This window comes from Pseudophryne corroboree, chromosome 2 (genome assembly GCF_028390025.1).
Source record: "Pseudophryne corroboree isolate aPseCor3 chromosome 2, aPseCor3.hap2, whole genome shotgun sequence".
NCBI classification, from domain to species: domain Eukaryota; kingdom Metazoa; phylum Chordata; class Amphibia; order Anura; family Myobatrachidae; genus Pseudophryne; species Pseudophryne corroboree.
This window is the reverse complement of record NC_086445.1, coordinates 726859373-726881757: the sequence shown is the minus strand read 5'-3', so window position 1 is coordinate 726881757 and position 22385 is coordinate 726859373.

Sequence of the window (22385 nt, the reverse complement as noted above, 5' to 3'; positions counted from 1 at the left end):
TTCATGTTAAAAAGGAAAGAGTTAATCCTATGGCACAAGTTCTGAGTTCTTAAATTGAAACCCTCAGTCTGCAGAAGTCACACACAGGAAGTATCCCAGAAGCAGACAGCAAGGGAGTGTTCCTTTTAGAAAAGCCCTCCTCCTTCCCCTCTGGAAAGACTGACAGCATGATCCACCAATCAGAAAGGAGGAGAGAGAAGGAACCAGCAAGGGAGAATTGTGGGAGTGAGGAAGTGGCTGGGAGAAGGAGACTGTGTGTGTGTGTGTGTGTGTGTGTGTGCGTGCGTGCGTGCGTGCGTGCGTGCGTGTGTGTGTGTGTGTGTGTGTGTGTGTAGGTGATGGTGCACATCCAGTCACACTGGAGGTTGGGGTGTCGTCCCCTCTCAGTGTCATCAGCGACCAGCCACTCTGTGTGCCCTGCTACAGCTGTCATTACTGCCAAGGCCTGGAGGAGATAAACAGCAGCTGGTAAGGACTTTGTTGAACTCTGAGTGAACATTATTAGTATAACCCTGCTTGCTGTTCACTGGATTTCTGGGTCTCCCTGAATACAGATCACCTTGATTTTCATTATAACCGGCTCCACAGTGTGATCCCTGAACCCCAGGATACCCAGGTCACCCGGTATCCTCACATTTGTTGGCAGCGGTTGGATACCACACAGTTCCTGTAGTGTTTCCAGGGAGAGAGTTTCCAGGGAGCTAATACACAAAGTATCAGCATGGAGAGTCAGCCAGCAGTTGTGGCCAGCAGTCAAGGGGAGAATGCAATGAGAGAGCAGGAGAAGTTTTACCGTACAGCTCGGAAACCTCACCTACAAGGATTTTGCAGGATGAAGGGAATTACTTATGATGGGACTGAGACCAGGGAAACTCTGGTACTTCGGTTGTTGGAGTGGGATCGGGGGCACCCAGAGGATCCTGACCTCCTGAGTGATGATGAAGAGGGACCAACAGGCAGTGGTAGTAATTCATCCAATAAGTTACCAGAGTTGACCGATGCCACTCCTGCCATACTGCAGAGCTTGCTGGGGGCGCTAGGCGAAGGTTCAACCCCACAGGAGATAGCTGGAGTGATCCAAGCTATACTAGGAGTACAAATTCCTGCTGGCAGTGGAATTCCGGAGTCCCCCCGAAGTTTTGAACAAGAGAAGTGACGCTTGGGATTTAAGGATGTTCCCACATTTTGGGAAAATGAAACAGACATTGACACTCACCTCCAGATCTTTGAAAATCTCATGGGGGTGCCTGGAATAGAGCCAGCTGACTGGCCAAAGTACTTGGGGCCAAGTCTCACTGGCAGGGCTCTGGAAGCCTATCGGGCCCTAACCCCCCAGGAATGTGGAGTCTATGCCTTTATAAAGAAAGCATTGCTTGCTAAGTTCCAGATAACTGCAGAATCTTATCGTCTTAAATTCAGGACACTGAATAAAGGTGGAACTGATTCCTACCAAGAGTTTGCTAGTCAGCTACGGCAAGCCTGTGGGAAATGGCTTGAAGGAAGACAGGCCTCCACTGTGGAGCAGATTGTCAACTTAATTGTGGTAGAACAGCTAATGATTAAGATGGCACCAGAGGTACGGGAGTGGGTTGCAGACAGGAAGCCCAGTACACCTGAACAAGCTGTGGAATGGGCTAATGAATATATAACCAATCGTCCGCAATGGAGAATCTTCAGTGCAGCAGGCGGTACAAGAACCCCACGAGTGGAGAAGCTCTCTGACAAAGAACCGCAAGACAAAGATAGTAATAAAGGAGGCCCTATCAAAAACATCACTTATCAGCCACCCAGATTCAGAGTGGGTAACCCAGAACCTCGGAAGTGTTATCGCTGCAATCAACCAGGGCACTTGCTTAGGGACTGTCCACGCACAAGAGGGCCATTCCCTGGGGCTAGACCGGCTCCAGTCTCTGTGGTATGTTACCCCACGGAGGATTATGGTGAGGAGGTTGTCCAGTCAGATATGGATGGGATGATGGGTGGGGTGTATATTGTGGACTTGGTTCTGAGGGAGGAGAGGGCTACTCCCTGGAATATGCGAGGGCACCTACAGACTGTGATAGTGGAGAACCAGCAGGTACAGGGCCTATGAGACTCTGGGGCCTCACTCATGTTGATTGAGCCAGACCTGATTCCAGCCTCCCAGGTGATACCTGGACAGTATGTGCGAATTGCCACTGCCGGGGGACAACAGGCCGATATCCCTGTTGCCAAGATACATCTGGACTGGGGAGCTGACCAAGGAATCGTGGAAGTCGGAGTACTCAAGGGGCTACCAGCCAAGGTAATCCTCGGGAATGATCTGGGACAAGGACTAGTGACACACTTCGTCCAGGTGGTAACCAGAAGCCAAACACGAAGAGAGGTGACCCAGGCTACAGATATGGACCAGAACCAGCCTACCCAGACAATGGTGAGTGACTCTAGTTCATTGTCCAGTACTTTAGAGGTAGACTTGGGGAGGTGGACCGGAGTGAGTTCCGACAGGCCCAACGGACTGACCCCTCCCTGAGCAAATTGAGGAGCGCAGCCGAACTGGGGTTGGAAACAGCTGATGAAAGTAAGATAGTGTGGGAAGAGGAATTACTGTACCGAGTGGTCATCCCTCGGCCCGGACAGGAAGCAGTCATGCCTACTAAACAGTTGGTGGTACCTACACAATACAGAGCACAATTACTAGCTCTTGCCCACGACAACCCTGCAGCTGGCCATTTTGGCACCCGGAAAACATTGGCCCGACTGTTGCGGAATTTCTTCTGGCCACGGATTTCTAGAGACGTTAAGCAGTATCAGGACACCTGTGATACCTGTCAGAGACTGGGAAAGCACCAACAGAAAGCTTTTCTGCACCCATTACCTATTATAGGGGAGCCCTTTGCCCGTGTTGCCATAGACCTAATTGGACCATTAGCTATTCCCAGTCACACGGGCAAGAAGTACATCTTAACACTGGTGGACTTTACAACATGTTACCCTGAAGCCGTGGCCCTGTCATCCATTGACACGGAACATGTTGCGCAAGCACTGACGGACATATTCAGTTGGGTCGGATATCCTCAGGAAGTCGTCACAGACCAAGGGCCTCAATTCCAAGGTGAACTAATGCAAACCCTGTGGGAAAAGGGGGGGTGTTCGGCCTCTTCGGACCACCCCTTACCATCCGCAGATCAATGGACTATGTGAACGATTCAATGGAATGCTGAAAAGACTCCTACAAGCTTACGTACAGTCCGAGGGGAGGGACTGGGAGAGAGCCCTGCAACAGCTTCTATTTGCTTATCGGGAAGTTCCACAAGAGAACACCAGCAGCCCATTTTACAATATGTAGAGAACATGCGGAATCGGATGAGAAGATTGCTACAGTTAACCCAAGAGCATCTCCGGGAATCACAAGAGAAACAAAGGGAATGGTACGATGCCCACGCTCAAGACCGTGAGTTGAATCCAGGGCAAAAGGTCATGGTGCTTATCCCAGTGCATAGAAACAAACTGCAAGCCACCTGGGATGGACCGTATACAGTGGTAAGGCGCACCGGACCGGTCAATTATGTGATCGCCCTGGATAAGGGAGGGAAGCGCCTACGCACCTTCCATATAAATAGAATCAAAGCTTATAGAGATCGTCAAGCAGCGGCCATGATGGTATGTTGCCCTCCGATGGAGACACCAGAAACTGATCCATTGCCTGACCTTTTGGGAGCTGCTAAAGAGAATAAGGGAGTGGAATCAGTCCAGGTGGGACCACAATTGAATACGGCACAGCAGCAAGAGATGCAGAGGATCTTAAAGGCTGAACAAGCCCAGTTTTCATGTCAACCTGGTCGAACTCACCTGACCACTCACCATGTGGACACTGGGAACAGTAAGCCCATCCGACAAGTTGCTTACCGAATGACCCCAGATGTTATGAGACAGGTAAAGACTGAGATCAAAGAGATGCTAGCTTTGGGGGTCATTGTGCCATCTAAAAGCCCATGGGCCGCTGGGGTCGTGTTGGTTCCCAAGAAAGATGGGACTACACGGTTTTGCGTGGACTATCGCAAATTGAATGAAGTAACCATAACTGATGCTTACCCTATGCCCCGTATCGACGAGCTACTGGACCGGATTGGAGGGGCCAAGTTCGTCTCAACGCTGGACTTAAGCAAGGGTTACTGGCAAATCCCACTTACCAAAGATGCCCAGGAGCGTTCTGCCTTCATCACACCCATAGGACTCTTTGAGTGTACTACCATGCCTTTCGGGATGAAGAACGCCCCTGCCACATTCCAGCGAATGGTGAATGACCTACTGGAGGGATGTCAAGACTTTGCACAAGCCTACCTCGATGATATCGCCATATTCAGCCATACCTGGGCAGACCATTTAACTCATGTGGCAGAAGTGCTCAAAAGGATCAGACAGGCCGGGCTCACCACACGCCCAGATAAATGTCAGATGGGGATGGCTGAGGTTCAGTACCTAGGACATCGGGTAGACCAGAACCGGCAAAGGTGGAGGCTATTGTCAACTGGCCCCGACCTGTCAACCAGAAGCAAGTGCGGGCCTTCCTTGGGTTTGCTGGCTATTACAGAAAATTCATACCACATTACAGCACCGTGGCCAAGGCCCTAACGGACTTGACCAAAAAGAGATATGCTCGGAAGATCGAATGGACTGTTGAGTGTGAGCAAGCCTTCACCATCTTAAAAGACACGCTGACTCAAGCCCCAGTGTTGGCTGCCCCTGACTACGATAAAAAGTTTATTGTGCAGACAGACGCTTCGGGGTGTGGACTTGGGGCAGTGTTGTGCCAGGTGGGAGAAGATGGTAGGGAACACCCAATTGTGTATCTATCTCATAAGCTAGCTGACCGAGAGATAGCCTATGCCACTATTGAGAAGGAGTGTCTAGCCATAGTCTGGGCCTTAAAGAAACTACAACCTTATCTCTATGGTAAAGAATTCACTGTTATTACTGACCATAACCCGTTAAATTGGCTAAATAGAACCTCAGGGGAAAATGGGAGGTTGTTGAGGTGGAGTTTGGCGTTACAAGGTTTCAACTTTTCTATTTCTCACAAAAAGGGATGAGACCATCACAATACTGACGGGTTATCCAGACGTGACGAAACAAATGCCAGACTTCGCAGACCTTCGGGCCTAGACAACAGTCAGGACTCCAACATTGGGATCATGCCTGTCTCCTCGATTTAAGAAGGGTGTGGTATGTGAGGAGACCAGGGAAAGGGATGTCTAGGACTTGCTTTCATGTTAAAAAGGATAGAGTTAATCCTATTGCCCAAGTTCTGAGTTCTTAAATTGAAGCCCTCAGTCTGCAGAAGTCACACACAGGAAGTATCCCAGAAGCAGACAGCAAGGGAGTGTTCCTTTTAGAAAAGCCCTCCTCCTTCCCCTCTGGAAAGACTGACAGCATGATCCACCAATCAGAAAGGAGGAGAGAGAAGGAACCAGCAAGGGAGAATTGTGGGAGTGAGGAAGTGGCTGGGAGAAGGAGACTGTGTGTGTGTGGAGGTGATGGTGCACAGCTAGACTCACTGGAGGTTGGGGTGTCATCCCCTCTCAGTGTGATCAGCGACCAGCCACTCTGTGTGCCCTGCTACAGCTGTCATTATTGCCCAGGCCTGGAGGAGATATACAGCAGCTGGTAAGGACTTTGCTGAACTCTGAGTGGACATTATTAGTATAACCCTGCTTGCTGTTCACTGGATTTCTGGGTCTCCCTGAATAAAGATCACCTTGATTTTCATTATAACCGCCTCCACAGTGTGATCCCTGAACCCCAGGATACCCAGGTCACCCGGTATCCTCACACAAGGCTCAGTCTTGGGTCCTCTGCTTTTCTCTATCTATACCTCATCTCTTGGCAAACTAATCAGCTCTTTTGGATTTCAGTATTATCTGTACGCAGATGATACTCAAATCTACCTATCCTCCCCTGATTTGTCCTTATCTGTACTGGGCAGAGTCACTGAATGCCTTTCTGCCATTTCATCTTGGATGACATCTCGCCACCTCAAATTTAATATTTCAAAAACAGAGTTAATTATATTTCCACCAGCCAATAGTAGGTACCAACCTGATATCTCTATCACTGTTGAAAATTCGACAATCTACCCTACCCCACAAGCTCGTTGCCCAGAAGCCAAATGTAATAGAGTGAGAGTTTCAAATAGTAAGAGATTTGGTAAGGTTTTGCAGTTTTTTTTTAAAGTGTCAATCATTTACACAGCAAAATCAACCTGGTTTTGTAGTGTAAATGATTGCCACTTTTAAAAAAACTGAAAAACCTTACCAAATCTCTCACTTTCTGAAACTCTATTACATTTGGCCCTAGGTGTTATCCTAGGCTCTGATCTGTCCTTTGTTCCCCTCATTCAATCTGTCTCAAAATCATGTTACATGATTATTGCAATAGTCTCCTAACTGGTCTTCCCAAAATGAGACTCTCACCATTACAATCCATTTTGAATGCAGCTGCAAGGCTAATCTTCCTCGCTAGATGTTCATCGTCTGCAGATCCGCTCTGTCAGTCCCTTTATTGGCTACCGGAAATCTACCGTATTCAATATAAAATAATTTTACTTACACACTAGGCCATTAACCAAACTACACCAACGTACATCACTTTGCTCATCTCAAAATATCTCCCAACCCGACCTCTTCGCTCTTCACAAGATCTGTGTCTCTCATCCACACTCATTACTCGCTCCCACTCACAATTGCAGGGCTTTCATCGGGCTACACCCACTCTGTGGAATGCCCTACCATGCACAATTAGACTCTCCTCTAGTCTCCAAACCTTCAAGCGTTCCCTGAAAACTCACCTCTTCGGGCAAGCGTATCAAATTCCAGAACCACCCACATAACTTCATAAACCTTCCTACCAAATTGCATCCACTCTGCACAGTCCACACATATCCTCACATGTCTTCTCACCCTTCCTCCCAACCCTGGTTCATCATTGCTGTGTGACCATAATCATACAGCCCACCAAGAACCTTTGCAAACTGGTGGACAACTATGCAATAGATAGCACCTATCCTTGTGTATCAATGCCTATTTCCCTATACACTGTAAGCTTGCGAGCAGGGCCCTCGTACCTTTATTTGTTATTACCCAGTTTTGTTATATCATTGTTATTTCCAATTGTAAAGCGCAACGGAATTTGCTGCGCTATATAAGAATCTGTTCATAAATAAAATAATAATAATAATACCCCATAACCTGTTTCTTGCATGAGCAGGAACTAACGGCACCCTGTTAGCTTCCTGCATAAAGCGTCAAGTACTGAGCCTGCACAAGTATCCAGCTGGAATGTACACAGCTGACAACTTGTCCCCATGACACATCCAGAAGTCCATTACTTCCATATGCAGTATTGCTTACTGGTAAGTGTGACATTTAAGGGCAGTGCCTCTTGGTTTAGGGCATGCGACTAGATATCTACATACCTCTGTTCTATAGTTATGCCAAGTATCTCCAATACAGCAATATGCATCTAATCAAGTCTAGAAAGTGCTGTATTATGTTGTGTTGAAAGCATTTGGGAAAGAAACATCAGGCCCACTTGCTGCAGGTGGATAGAAAGTGAACATTCTGATTTTATTCTACTCACAGTTATTTTTGATACCAGAACATAATCCAATAAAAAGGAGACCAATGAAGATTATTACACCTAAATTTAAAGGTCCTCACATGAAGTCATGGGAGCAGATTAGGAGCTACAGAACTTTGTTTATTTACTGCATTTAGGGGCCTATTCATGAAGCAGGGAAATGTGTGGAGAAGTGAGCCAGTGGAGTAGTTGCCCATGGCAACCAATCAGCACTGATGTAACATTTACCATTTGCATATTATACAATAGTACGGAGCAGATGATTGGTTGCCATGGACAACTTCTCCACAGGCTCACTTCTACACGCTTTTTACTGCTTCATGAATAGACCCCTGTACCCTTAATAGATAAAGTAATGAGCTGTATCACATTCATTCTGATATTTATTTGTTTTAATTCTCTTATGTTTTTAAAGATTCATCCACGGTTTATGTTTCTACAAGCAATAACCTAATTTCATTTATTTGGTTTCTTTTTTGCATTGGAATGGTCATGTCACTTTAAATCATATCAGTAAGTAATCAACTGTGATCTTAAGAAGCACATTAAGTCATTACTCTGTATTTAGAGGCATGGATTAAAATAAATAGCTTTATCATTGTTTTTGACACAAATATGCATTGCTGGGCTGGTGATAAATGATTCTGTTTTTACAGATAAACAATTTGTTACAACTGATTACATTTGCTCTAATGAAAGAGGCTTCCAGAGGCCTACAATAACAACAATCTATGAAGAAATTGTTTGTATGTATTATTTTAGGTTTAAGCTCCTAGCTACAACACATTTTTCAGGCCTAAGACTGAGAGGGATCATCAGGCACAATGCATTTATATGACCATATGAAAAATGTCGATTTACAATATGGAAGAGGATAATTGGATCTAAGACATTCTTACTGGTTTTGAAGTCTGGTTATACTGTACTCTTCATCCATTTTTGTGATTTATTTTAGATATTTTTAAAAATATCTGACAATACAAATTAAATTGTCATTAAAGGAAAATGAGTAAACATGAGTGTAAAACAATACTAAAGAGTTATAGCAGACCGGAAACCAGTGCTTAGTATTATATTTCTGGTATGGTTGTAGAAATTGCTTTGCCAGCTCTATCATTAACATAAGCTGCAGATTAGGCCGCATTTAGGGGTTTATTCAGAGTTGTTAAGAAACCCAAAAAGATAGCAATTGGGCAAAACCATGGTGGTCATTTCCGAGTCGATCGCACGTAGCAACTTTTTGCTGCTCGTGCGATCAACTAGACGCCGCCTATGGGGGAGCGTATTTTAGCATAGAACGGCTGCGATCGCTCGTACAGCCCTGCTATACTAAAAAAGATTCCTGTAAAACAAGACCAAGGTCAGACCTACTTACCCTGTGCGACGGATTCAGCGACGAAGGTCCCGGGATTGACGTCAGACATCTGCTCTCCAAACACCTGGACATGCCTTCGTTTGGATCTCCACGCCAGGAAAACGGTGGGTAGACGCCCCGGAACGCCTCCTGCCTGTCAATCTTCTTGCGATCTTGCTAGCAATCACTTTCTTCTTTGTTCTGGATGCTGCTCGGTGACAGCCCTCGCCGGGCAATGATGCGTGTGCGCAATGCGGCCACCGTGCACGCGCTGTTTTGACCCGTTTGCACTGCAGCGAAGAACCGCTGCATGCGAACAGGTCGGAATGACCCCCCATTTGCACTGCGGGGGGGGGGGGGGGGGGTGGCAGATATAACATGTGCAGAGAGTTAGATTTGGGTGGGGTGTGTTCAAACTGAAATCTAAATTGCAGCGTAAAAATAAAGCAGACAGTATTTACCCTGCACAGAAGCAATATAACCTACCCAAATTCTGTACATGTTATACAGTATCTGCAGTGCTAATTGGTATTATTTTGTGACCACTTCCCTTCCCCATGAAGTCATGCCCCTATATTTTTGAAGCTACACTGACCCTATTTTAAATATGGGGGGCACCAATTCTTTTTGTAGCTCAGGGCACCAAAAAGTCTGCAGGAGAGTCACCTAAAATTTGTGCATTTCCTCTATGTTCCAGAAGAGTCGGCAAGTAAGACATAAGTGATATCGTAAATACTGTGTATTCATGTAAAATCCCATATTTGCCATATAAAACAGGCAACTGCAACCATGCATTCATTCATTTCTTGTTGTTTCATTAGCCACATGCTTCACAGACCTAATATTTTGTTTTGTCATTTTATTTATTTGTTTGCAGCAAAATCTATATGTAATGTGTAGACACTATATGTTTCAGTGAGGGTTTTTTTAATAATAGCTATACAAAAAAAGGAATTTTGTTTTAATACTGGACACTTCAGATGCAAGTACAGTATAAAGTGTTTCTTGACCATCATACTGTAACACACACTCTTCTTTTTAAACTGTTTTATATAATCTGTTGCAGGAATTGAAACAACTTGACATTTATTAAACTAATCCCACAGGCCTCTGTTTTGCTTGTGTGATACAGTTACCATATGGCATTATCTATAAATCACATAAAGTTTATTTTCTTACAACCTGCTCTCTAAACTGAGATTCATTGGGCTCTTTTCAGACCTCAGAATGCTAATATTTATAAAATGCCTGGTTTTAACCCATTTCTTAGCTCAGACGAACCACAGAATTTATCAAGTGATGATTAAATTTATTGTACTATAATGGCTATTTAATGACTAGCAAGCTGGTAAGCCAAACATCGTGAATAATTGGACATGGTGTGCAACAGTGTATAGCTGCATGAATGGATACTGATGTAACACTGTTCACTTGGCAAGCGTTTTCATGAAATGAACGCTTTACTTACAATCCAATAAATAAAATGCATCTAATGTAGGACTGGTGCCTAACTTTTAAAGATAATTTCAAATGATCATGTGTTTTGTCATTGGCTCTTTAAAAGCTCTGGGATGTTTTGCACCTGAAAAAGACATAAGAGCCTTGGTAGGGATGGACACATTTGCATTCCGAACAAAAGCCAAAAAAGAGGCAAGTTTTAAAAAAAAGTGCATATGCTCCGTTAAATGCATCTCAAGGTGTATCCAGCTGTACAGTACCACACTAGAAAGCAGAGCTGTGGCTTAACAGTCTTTGTACTAAATACAAAATGTGCATTACCATATTTCTTCATAATATAATGAATAGTCACATATACACTGAGAAGAGTTTGCAGCGAGTGAGTTGGCATTATTATTATTATTATTATTATTATTATCCTTGATTTATATTTTGCCACATGGGGTTTGTAGCGCATTACAAAGTACTGTACATAACCCGGAACAGTATGAACAAAACAAGAAAAGAAAGTGACAAAACACTGCAGGAAAGGACAAGTTTTGTAAACATTGCTGCAGGAATGGTCATAAACTGGAGGCGTTGAAACGGGGGGGGGGGGGGGGGGTTGGCAAGGGGGCAGCTCGCCCCCCCAAACATAGTGGTCTATTCATGAAGCAGTGAAAAGTGTGGAGAAGTGAGCCAGTGGAGAAGTTGCCCATGGCAACCAATCAGCTGCTACGTATAATTTTATAGAATGCATTTTATAAATGTTGCCTCAACACTGATTGGTTACCACTGGCTCACTTCTCCACAGTTTTCACTGCTTTATGAATTGACCCCGATCAAGTTACAGGAGGAGCGATGTGCGGTCAGGTGAAAGACCGTACATTACATCCTCCGCTCCGTGCAGTGAACGTCCCAGGCCCAGTGCGGCCCCTCCCCGTCATTTTCAGGCATTTTTTTTTATTGTTATTGCTGCTGCTGCGCTGCTAGTCATACATACGTGGGGGAGAGAGGGAAGAGGCAGCTGGAGGCATCATCCTCTGTGAAAGCAGGGGAGGGGGAGGAAGCTGCCTGTGACGCTGGAAACATCCCCTTTGCTCTGTGAAAGGCGGGGTGGGGGAGGAGGCTGTCTGTGCTGCTGGGACACCCCCTGTGACGGGGAGATAAAGGGGAGAGGAGGCTGTCTATGCTGCTGAGAGGCATCCCATGCCCCTGTCACCATGCAGTGGGAGGGGGGGAGAGGGTTAGGAGGTTGGCTGTGCCCATCATCCACTATCCCCCTGTCACCCTCACCATGTCACCCACTATCCACCTGTCACCCCCACCATGTAACCCACTATCCACCTGTCACCCTCACCATGTCACCCGCTATCCACCTGTCACCCTTACCATGTCACCCGCTATCCCCCTGTCACCCTCACCATGTCACCCGCTATCCCCCTGTCACCCTCACCATGTCACCCGCTATCCCACTGTCACCCTCACCATTTCCCCCTGTCACCCTCACCATGTCACCCGCTATCCTCCCTGTCACCCTCACCATGTCACCCGCTATCCCCCCTGTCACCCTCACCATGTCACCCGCTATCCCCCCTGTCACCCTCACCATGTCACCCACTGACCCCCTGTCACCCTCACTATGTCACCCTCACCATGTCGTCCGCTATCCTCCTGTCACCCTCACCATGTCACCCACTATCCCCCTGTCACCCTTACCATGTCGCCTGCTATCCTCCTGTTACCCTCACCATGTCACCCCCTATCCCCCTGTCACCCTCACCATGTGACCCGCTATCCCCCTGTCACCCTCACCATGTCACCCGCTATCCCCGTCACCCTCACCATGTCACCCGCTATCCCCCTGTCACCCTCACCATGTCACCCGCTATCCCCCTGTCACCCTCACCATGTCACCCGCTATCCCCCTGTCACCCTCACCATGTCACCCGCTATCCCCCTGTCACCCTCTCCCTGTCACTCTCTCTCCCTGTAACTCTCTCTCCCTGTCACCCACTATCTCCATCACCTAGTATCTCCCTGTCTCCCTCACCATGTCACCAGGATTTTTATGTCACCCAATGTCTTTCTGTCACCCACTATTTCCCTGACACTTTCTATCTCCCTGTCACACCTCCTTGCTGAGAAGAGCTGCTGTTGCTGCCGGCTGCTAGCGCTTGTCACTGTGACAGGCAGCAGCTGCTCCGGCAGCATGAACAGCAGCTCCCCCCCTCTGCCTCCTTACTGAGGGAGCCGCACTGTCCTGCCTGTTGCTGCTGCTGCTGCCAGAGCCTGTCTCACTTACCACAGGCAGCGTAGCAGCGGTGCCGGCGGCTTGAAGAGATGTGCCGCCCACCCGCCAAGGAAGACCACACTATCTCAGACAGCTCTGAGTACTCTCCGAGTCACGAGCTCCGCCTCCCCAGTGGGCTGCTCTAAATCACAGACAGAATCCCACATGTCACAGGCTGCTGCCTTTTCCTAAAGAAGAGAGGAGGCAGTGCCACAACTAGATATGGGCAGATGGTGCCTTGCCAACAGCGCATTTGCCCTGTGGGCGCACCGTCCGCATCCACCCCAACTGGCCGCCTTGATACTGTATGTGCAGGACAGCGCTCTCCCCAGTGTGCTAAGCCCTCATGCTGGCAGCGGGCAGGGGAGGAGGATGAGATTGACGGTGGGCAGGAGCGGACATGGGTGAGAAGACTAGCGGGGATGATGCGGCGGAGATGAGCGGGAGGAGCAGACACAGGATCCAGCGGCAAGTGAGTAGCTGGGCAGGCGGACTACATGATTACCTGCCAGTTTACTGATCCAAGGCCCCCTCCAAGTCCGCGCGCGCTTACCCTGTCACTTGTTTGGTCCGCTCGTTTGGTCCGCTGGTGACGCTGCGCCAGCCCTTCCCACCTGCTTGTCTTTTTTCACCTGCACCGCTGCGCCACCATCGTCAGCGAGGAGCCCAGCCAGCAGTTAGGAGTGTGCTGTGGCCAGCTTCCAGCTGGGTACGAGATAATGTCTGTGACAGACTTCAGCCCCAATGCTGTGCTTAGATGTCCCTACAGACAGTACAGACAGACACGTGTGTGTGTGTGTGTGTGTGTGTGTGTGTGTGTGTGTATATGTGTGTGTATATGTGTATGTGTGTGTGTATATATATATATATATATATATATATATACAATATATGTGCAAAATGGTAGAACCCAGCGCCTTCTGTGTTATGCAAACTCCAATTGCAAACTTAAATAGTTATATGCGTACCGCATCCCATGTGGATATCAAGCATGTGATATAAATCGTAGTTCTCCTGATGTCGGTCCTGGAGCTTTCCCACTAACTTCGTGGACGGTCCGTATGAAAATTAGAAGAATACCACAAAATAGTGTAATATTGCCAGCATATATGAAGGTGTGCATAAGTAAATTTTCTAATGTGATTAGTAGTGGTGCCTTTAAATAAACAGTGCACCCAGTGTCATAATGAAATGACTGTGAAGAAAGTGCCCACCGCCTGTAGTAATATATATAAGTACCCTCAGGTCTTCTAAAACTTGCATGTAGGAGTAACTTTGTATGGTTCTTCTCCTGTGGTTCTTGTTGGGGACCCTTAGAAATAAAATAGAGTCCCGTCAGAGTGGACAGCAGGAGCCAGCAAACTGTGATTTTCTGCAGGCGGTGGGCACTTTCTTCACAGTTATTTCATTATGACACTGGGTGCACTGTTTATTTAAAGGCACCACTACTAATCACATTAGAAAATTTACTTATGCACACCTTCATATATGCTGGCAATATTACACTATTTTGTGGTATTCTTCTAATTTTCATACGGACCGTCCACGAAGTTAGTGGGAAAGCTCCAGGACCGACATCAGGAGAACTACGATTTATATCACATGCTTGATATCCACATGGGATGCGGTACGCATATAACTATTTAAGTTTGCACTTGGAGTTTGTATAACACAGAAGGCGCTGGGTTCTACCATTTTGCACATTTTATCTATTTGGACTTTTGAAATAGAGTTCATACAAGAGGACCCTTGTAGCAGCCCCCCTAAATAGGGGAAGTGTTTTTTGACTGTTTTAATTTTTAATTATTAATTGATATTAGTCTTGTATTTTAGGTAGCAGCGCTATTTTTGCACTATTGTTTCTTTTATATATATATATATATATATATATATATAAAAAAAACATACACACATACAAATATATATCGAGGGGAAGGAGGGGGGCGGCGATGGTGGTGGAGGACCCGGAGATATCTGTGTACGTGCCCCAGGATTTATGTTGCCAGCCATGCTTCTCTCACAGCTGCTTCTCTCCCCTCCCCGTGCGTAGCTGGCAGCCGCCGAGAAGGAGCAATCATCACTGCCCCTCTTCTACTTTAGCTGCGTCTCCTTGTCTGCCCCCAGCTCTGCGCAAATCAGGGGGAGCTGCTCCTCAAATCGCCTACTTTCTGTACAGTTCTCAGCGGAGGGACCGGAGCTTGTCTAACTGCTCCGCCAGTATTTATTACCAGTTCCACCTGGATGCGGCTCCCACCAGTGGCGTAACTACCACCACTGCAAGCAGTGCCTTGCACTGGGACCCGCCACTATGAAGGGGCCCAAAGCCAGCGGTATGTAATGAGTCAAACTGATTACATTCCGCCTGCCGCTGTGTGCTACAGACCGCCGAGGGGGTGAGGAGAAGAGCACAGGAACGCAGCCACAGAGGGAAGAAGGAGGAGGAGGGAGGGGGACTGGAGCTGCAGTAGCGCTATGTAATTGGTGGAGGTGCCGCTGCAGCTGCCCCTCTCCTTCCACATAGGCTGGCCGCTGCCACTGTGAATGCTGGGATGCGCTTCCCTCATCACAGCGGCGGCGGCCAGCCTATGTGGAAGGAGAGGGGCAGCTGCAGCGGCGCCTCCACCGATTACATAGCGCTGCTGCGGCTCCCGAGTCCCCCTCCCTCCTCCTCATTCTCTCCTGCCCGGGATCATCATCTGCCTGCACCGAGGAACCTGACTGCCTGAGCCAGCGGGGAGAGTGTAAGTATTGTCTGTGTTTTCTGTCTGTCTATCTATTCTGTCTGCCGTAATGTATAAAAAGGGGACGCTGTCTACCGTAATGTGTAAAAAAGGGGGACGCTGTCTGCCGTAATGTGTAAAAAGGGGAACGCTGTCAGCCGTAATGTGTAAACAGGGGGACGATGTCTGCCGTAATGTGTAAACAGGGGGATGCTGTCTGCCGTAATGTGTAAACGGGGACGCTGTCTGCCATAATGTGTAAACAGGGGACGCTGTCTGCCGTAATGTGTAAAAAGGGGGACGCTGTCTGCCGTAATGTGTAAAAACGGGAAACTGTCTGCCGTAATGTGTGATAAAAAGGGGACGCTGTCTGCCGTAATGTGTGATAAAAAGGGGACGCTGTCTGCCATTATGGGTGATAAAAAAAGGATGCTGTCTGCCGTAATGTGTGATAAAAAGGGGACGCTGTCTGCCGGAATGTGTAAAAAGGGGATGCTGTCTGCCTTAATGTGTAAAAAGGGGGATGCTGTCTGACGTAATGTGTAAAAAGGGGATGCTGTCTGCCGTAATGTGTAAAAAGGGGACGCTGTCTGCCGTAATGTGTGATAAAAGGGGACGCTGTCTGCCGTAAAAGTGTAAAAAGGGGGACTGTCTGCCGTAATGTGTAAAAAGGGGGACACTGTCTGCCATAATGTGTAAAAAGGGCTCTACCTGGTGTAGTGGCGCTACTGTGTGGTATAATTTGTATAATGGAGACTGCTGTGCGCCATAATATGAATTGGTATTATTTTGTGGCCACACCCCTTCCCCATGAAGCCATGCCCCTATAATGGCGTGCACTGCCCCTGTTTTACATAAAGGGGGGGGGGGGGCGTGCTGATGCCGTTTCTTGCACACAGCGCTAAAATGTCTAGTTACGGCACTGAGAGGAGGCATTACTTACACTCCAAATATATGGTAATCGACAGTCAGGGGAAATGTCTCTCCGCATGTTATAATCTGTATATGAATGTTTAATCCACACTTGGATTTAGAGTATTTTATTTATACTAATAAAGCTATTTTTATAGGCCCCTTCCCTCACTCTCCCTGTAACTCCCCCCCTCAGTGCCCCTGCCTTCACCCTCCCTTTAGCACCCCATCAGCGCCCATGCCCTCACCCTCCCTGTAACTCCCCGTCAGTATCCTTGCCCTCACCCGCCCTGTAACTCGCTGTCAGAATCCCTGCCCACACCCTCCATGTAGCTCCCCCCTCAGTGTGCACTCACCCTCCTTCTAACTCCCCCCTCAGCATCCCTACTCTCACCCTCCCTGTAACTCTCCCCTCAGCGTCCCAGCCCTCACCCTCCCTGTAACTCGCCCCCATAGTGCTCCTCACACTCCTTCTAACTCCCTGACACCGCCCATGCCCTCACCCTCCCTGTAACTCCCCGTCAGTGTCCCTGCCCTCACCCGCCATGTAACTCCCCGTCAGTGTCCCTTCCATCAACCACCATGTAACCCCCCGTCAGCGTCCCTGCCCTCACCCTCCATGTAGCTCCCCCCTCAGTGTGCACTCGCCCTCCTTCTAACCCCCCTCAGCATCCCTACTCTCACCCTCCCTGTAACTCCCCCCTCAGCGTCCCAGCTTTCACCCTCCCTGTAACTCCCCCCTCAGCCTCCCAGCCCTCACCCTCCCTGTAACTCCCCCCTCAGTGCTCCTCACACTCCTTGTAACTCCCTGTCAGTGCCCATGCCCTCACCCTCCCTGTAACTCCCCTTCAGTGTCCCTGCCCTCACCCGCCATGAAACTCCCCGTCAGCGTCCCTGCCCTCACCCTTCATGTAGCTCCCCCCTCAGTGTGCACTCACCCTCCCTCTAACTCCCTCCTCAGCATCCCTACTCTCACCCTTCCTGTAACTCCCCCCTCAGCGTCCCAGCCATCATCCTACCTCTAACTGCACCCTCAGTGCCCCTGCCCTTACCCTCCCTGTAGCTCCCCCCTCAGTGCTCCTCACACTCCTTGTAACTCCCTGTCAGTGCCCATGCCCTCACCCTCCCTGTAACTCCCCTTCAGTGTCCCTGCCCTCACCCGCCATGAAACTCCCCGTCAGCGTCCCTGCCCTCACCCTTCATGTAGCTCCCCCCTCAGTGTGCACTCACCCTCCCTCTAACTTCCCCCTCAGCATCCCTACTCTCACCCTCTAACTCCCTGCCAGCATCCATGCCCTCAGCCTCCCTGCAACTCCCCCTCAGCATCCCTGCTCTCACCCTCCATGTAACTCCCACAGCCACTACTAAAAGTCACCTCGACGCCAGCACTGCACTGGTCACTGCTAGTGCTTGACCTACTCTCCCTGCTACATGGGGCACGTGGTGGGAAACTAGAGTGGCATGGGAGAGCTGAAGTGCTAATTTTGCTGTTCTGTGTTAAAATAGTCGCCACCTCCAAGGGGAGTGTATATTTGTAGTGCAAGTGTGCGATTGCATGTGTACGTCGAGCTGCTAGAATCCACTAAAATCAACTTTGTGCAGTCTCTGCGCAGCTCAGGGCTTACTCCTACAGTGCAATCACATCAGGCTGATCGGGGCCGGAGCTGAAGTCAGACACCCTCCCTAAAAACGCTTGGGGACACCTGCGCTTTTCCGGACACTCCCAGTAAACGGTCGGTTACCACCCACAAACGGCCTCTTCCTGTCAATCACCTTGCGAACGCCCGTGCCAACGGATTTTTCGCATCATCCCCTCGCTGACCAGCGATGCCCTTTGTCGCTGTCCATTGCGCGTGCGCAGTTAATACCTGATTGCCCGCTGTGCGAAAACATACAGCAGCGATCAGATCTAAATAATCCCCTTAGTGTGGATCTGGCCTTCTCAATGTATTTCAGGTGGATCTGGCCTTTAGCGATTCAGCAATTTAGGAGTGCCAAAATGAGATTATATCTTGCCCCCCCAACCTAAAAACGTTCTGACGCCCCTGATAATACCCAAGTGAGAAGCAGGACAGCCGAAGCCAAAGGTAGAGTGTCATTGTTAGCAGTGAGGAGAAGATGGTATGAGGGAAGGAAAAGCACAAGAGGGAAGATGGTTCTGCTTGTGAGAGATTACAGTCTAAAATGGAGTGGTAGACAGAGACAATGGGATTAGAGAAAGGATGTAATGCGATTGTAAGACAATTTGCTTAAGGAGATTGGAGGCAAAGGGGAGGAAAGATGCCGCAGTAATTGGAGCGAGTGCATTTTTGAGAATGGAGGAGACAAGGGCATGCTTGGATGTAGGGGAGTCAGTGCCTGACGAGAGGGAAAGATTGAAGAGATGGGCAAGATGGAAACTGGCTTCATGAGAGAGGTAGCAGAGGAGGCGGTGGGGGTAGGATCAATGGAAGGAGGTGGAAGAGGGTGAGGACCATTACATAGGTACACCGCAATTGTAATATGGATTTATATGTTGGGACATGTGGGTTAGGGACCTTTCTAAGTTACTCCGTAGGGATAATATATATTTACTACTACTCTACTATAACAGACTTATGGTAAATGCTATATATTTCTAAAATGCCACTGGATCTAACATGAAAATGCATCTTATAATTTTCTTATTATATATATTACATATTATACCCATCCAGATGTGTCCTCATACATCTAGTCTCAATACCCTATGCAACATGAGGTGCCTGGCACAAATGAGCCACTAGGTTCTGTGCCACTCTGCTAGCATTAGGCTTCTGCTTTTTGCAGAAAATACTCAATGAGATGCGACTAGGATGCACCAGGAGACTTTGCTGAAATATGCGACACTTTGTCGCAACTGCAGCAATGATATCTGAGGACACATCTTTTTGTTCTTGTAGAATATATTATTCACTTCACAGTAACAGCACTCTGGTGATCATTCTGAGTTGATCGCTCGCTAGCAGTTTTTAGCAGCCGTGCAAACGCATTGTCGCCGCCCACCGGGTAGGGTATTTTCGCTTTGCAGAAGTGTGAACGCTTGTGCAGCAGAGCGCCTGCAAAAACATTTTGTGCAGAACAAGACCAACCCTGTACTTACTCTTTGTGTGCATTGATTCTAACGTTGGAGGGTTGGCTTTTGACGTCACACACCCGCCCAGCGTTCGACCAGCCACGCCTGCATTTTCCCTGGCACGCCTGCGTTTTTCTAAGCACTCCCTGAAAACGGTCAGTTGACACCCAGTAACGCCCACTTCATGTCAATCTTCTTGCGACTGTCAGTGTGAAGAAAAACTTTGCTAGAACCTGAGCACAACCACAAAGGTCTTGGTACCCGTACGTCACACGTGCGCATTGCAGGGAATACGCATGCGCATAAATGCAGTTTTTTCACCTGATCTCTGCGCTGCGAAAATTGGCAGCGAGCGATCAACTCGGAATTACCCCCTCAGTCATAACTGTGGCATCTCTAGCGTGGCAGAGAATTGACAATCTGTCTTGTTGGAAATGTGGCATCCTGTGATATTGCCATGGTGAAAGTTACTTAGCTGTTCAGTATGTATGACCCATTATATTGCTAATGTTTGACTATGGATAGTGCATCACTTGATTTTTTATGATCCTGTTGGGAATGGGTGTAGCTGAAATGTCCACTCACATGAATTGTATAAAAGTGTCCAAATGCTTTTGTCCATGTACCATACTGTACCTCCCAAATGAGACCGTTTTCGTTTGAGGGTATCCCTCTATCATGTATCGATGGCCGGGTTGTAATGAAATCCAAGTTCAGTGGCCATGCGGGAAGCCGGCTGAACTTGGACATTTTTTGTAAAGGGGCAATCATTTACAGGGAATGGTTTAGCTTTGGGTGGAAAAGTTAGAAGGTATTTTGAGTTCACTGGTTAGCTGTGTTGGGACAATGCTAAATACAGTGAGTTGTGGGAGTTCCAGGATATTGACCCCCACCAAAGTGTTTTTATTGGGAAGGTAAAGATATTTAGTGAAAACCATATTCCAGATGTAAAACCCCTCTTAACTTTAATTTCTGTCTGATTTTCATAAAATGTCTATTGTAGACTATCCTGTATTCATACGCATACTCCAGACATACGCTAAAGAAATAACTGACACTGACAACTGAAATAATTTTGCCAAATAAGACTGTCAGCTTTATTATCAGAAAATGGTATGGTGGCAAGGAGGGACGGCCTATTTAAAATCAAGTCCCTATTTATTCTAACTTTAACCCTTTTATTGTGGCTGACCAAATCAACTTCTATTTCAAATGACAAGAAGAGGCAAGGGCCCAACTTCAGCACTGCCTCCATCGCATCACAAGAGGCAATATGGGGCTATTTGCCACCCCTTGTGGTGATTAACCTTTACCGGGAATACCGTGGCCAACTCTCCACACAAGGTATTCCCCAACTCCAACCAAAAAGGTGCTACCCACTTTACTGGAGACTGAAGCCCATCTGGTCCGATGGTACTCCGGCCCCGTTATGGATCAAACTCCACCACATTCTCATCTGAGCACCTCTAAACCCTTTTTTAACTACAGCCACAATTTCAGTCCGTCCCAACCCATCAAGCCGACACTCATACAACTCACAATCTTGGGTCAATTTTCCTGGGGAAAAGAGGGAGAATCTAATCAACCTCGCTTCATAAGCACTAAGTTCCTTCCATCACCTGATTCCTCAGCAAGCTCATGGGCAAACCTATTACCATAGCAAGACCTATACCTGTCCCTGCTGCTTCATGCAGCCTACTACTCAGAATTTTATGTCACTAAGGACATATAACATGTCCTCCGTTCTCGTTCTTTCATTGTAAATGTCATCTTTCTGTGAGGAAGCACTAACTACCATTCTGACTGAAGTAAAGCTAATGTGTTCTTACAAATCTACTTGATCATTGAGGTGGTCATTCCGAGTTGATCACTCGCTAGCAGTTTTTACCAGCCGCGCAAACGCTATGCTGCCGCCCACTGGGAGTGTATTTTTGCTTAGCAGAAGTGCGAACGAAGGGATCACAGAGCGGCTACAAAGTAATTTTGTGCAGTTTCAGAGTAGCTTCAAACCTACTCAGCGCTTGCAATCACATCAGACCATTCAGTTCCTGATTTGATGTCACAAACACGCCCTGCGTTCGCCCAGCCATGCTTGCGTTTTTCCTGGCACGCCTGCGTTTTTCCGAACACTCCCTGAAAACGGTCAGTTGACACCCAGAAACGCCCTATTCCTGTCAATCACTCTGCGGCTGCCTGTGCGACTTAAAAGCATCGCTAGACCCTGTGTAAAACTACATCATTTGTTGTAATAGTACGCCGTGCGTGCGCATTGCGCCGCATATGCATGCGCAGAAGTGCCATTTTTTTTGCCTCATCGCTGCACAGCGAACGAATGCAGCTAGTGAACAACTCGGAATAACCACCCGAATCCTTAAAAGTGTGCTGCGTGGTTGACAGTGTAGAATGGTACAAATAAGCATAACTAGCTACGGCTACAAATGTTTTTTAACCACAACCGCAGCTGTATGCACTTTCACATCTGAATCTAATACAGTTTAAGTGGATCCTTAAACTAGTTATAACGTTTGGAATGTTTACTGGTCATCAAACACTTCAAGCTTTTTCCTACTGGAAAAAAACACAACAATAAAATACAAGTAAACGTGTTACTATTAAACAGGCTCAATAGTTTATTTTAGAGGCTGTGCTGAAGAGATATCTTAAGTATAAAGTGCTTTGTTTCCCACTGTATTTATATTACTGTACCTGAGTGAATTCAGCACAATCCAATGACTACAGCATGGTCGATTGACAACTTTTTTATAATCAATTTATTTATGGAAATGTAGAGGCCACTTTGCAATGTAACCCCACCTCTGGAGTCACCACTGATCACATCCATGTTAGTGCTGCATCTGGTAGACCTCACTGTAGACTTTTCATCTGTTCTGGTTTGGGACCATTTCTTTCTAAACTCCTACTGGCTACATCTAACTCTAATTTTGTGTGTACCCTTGA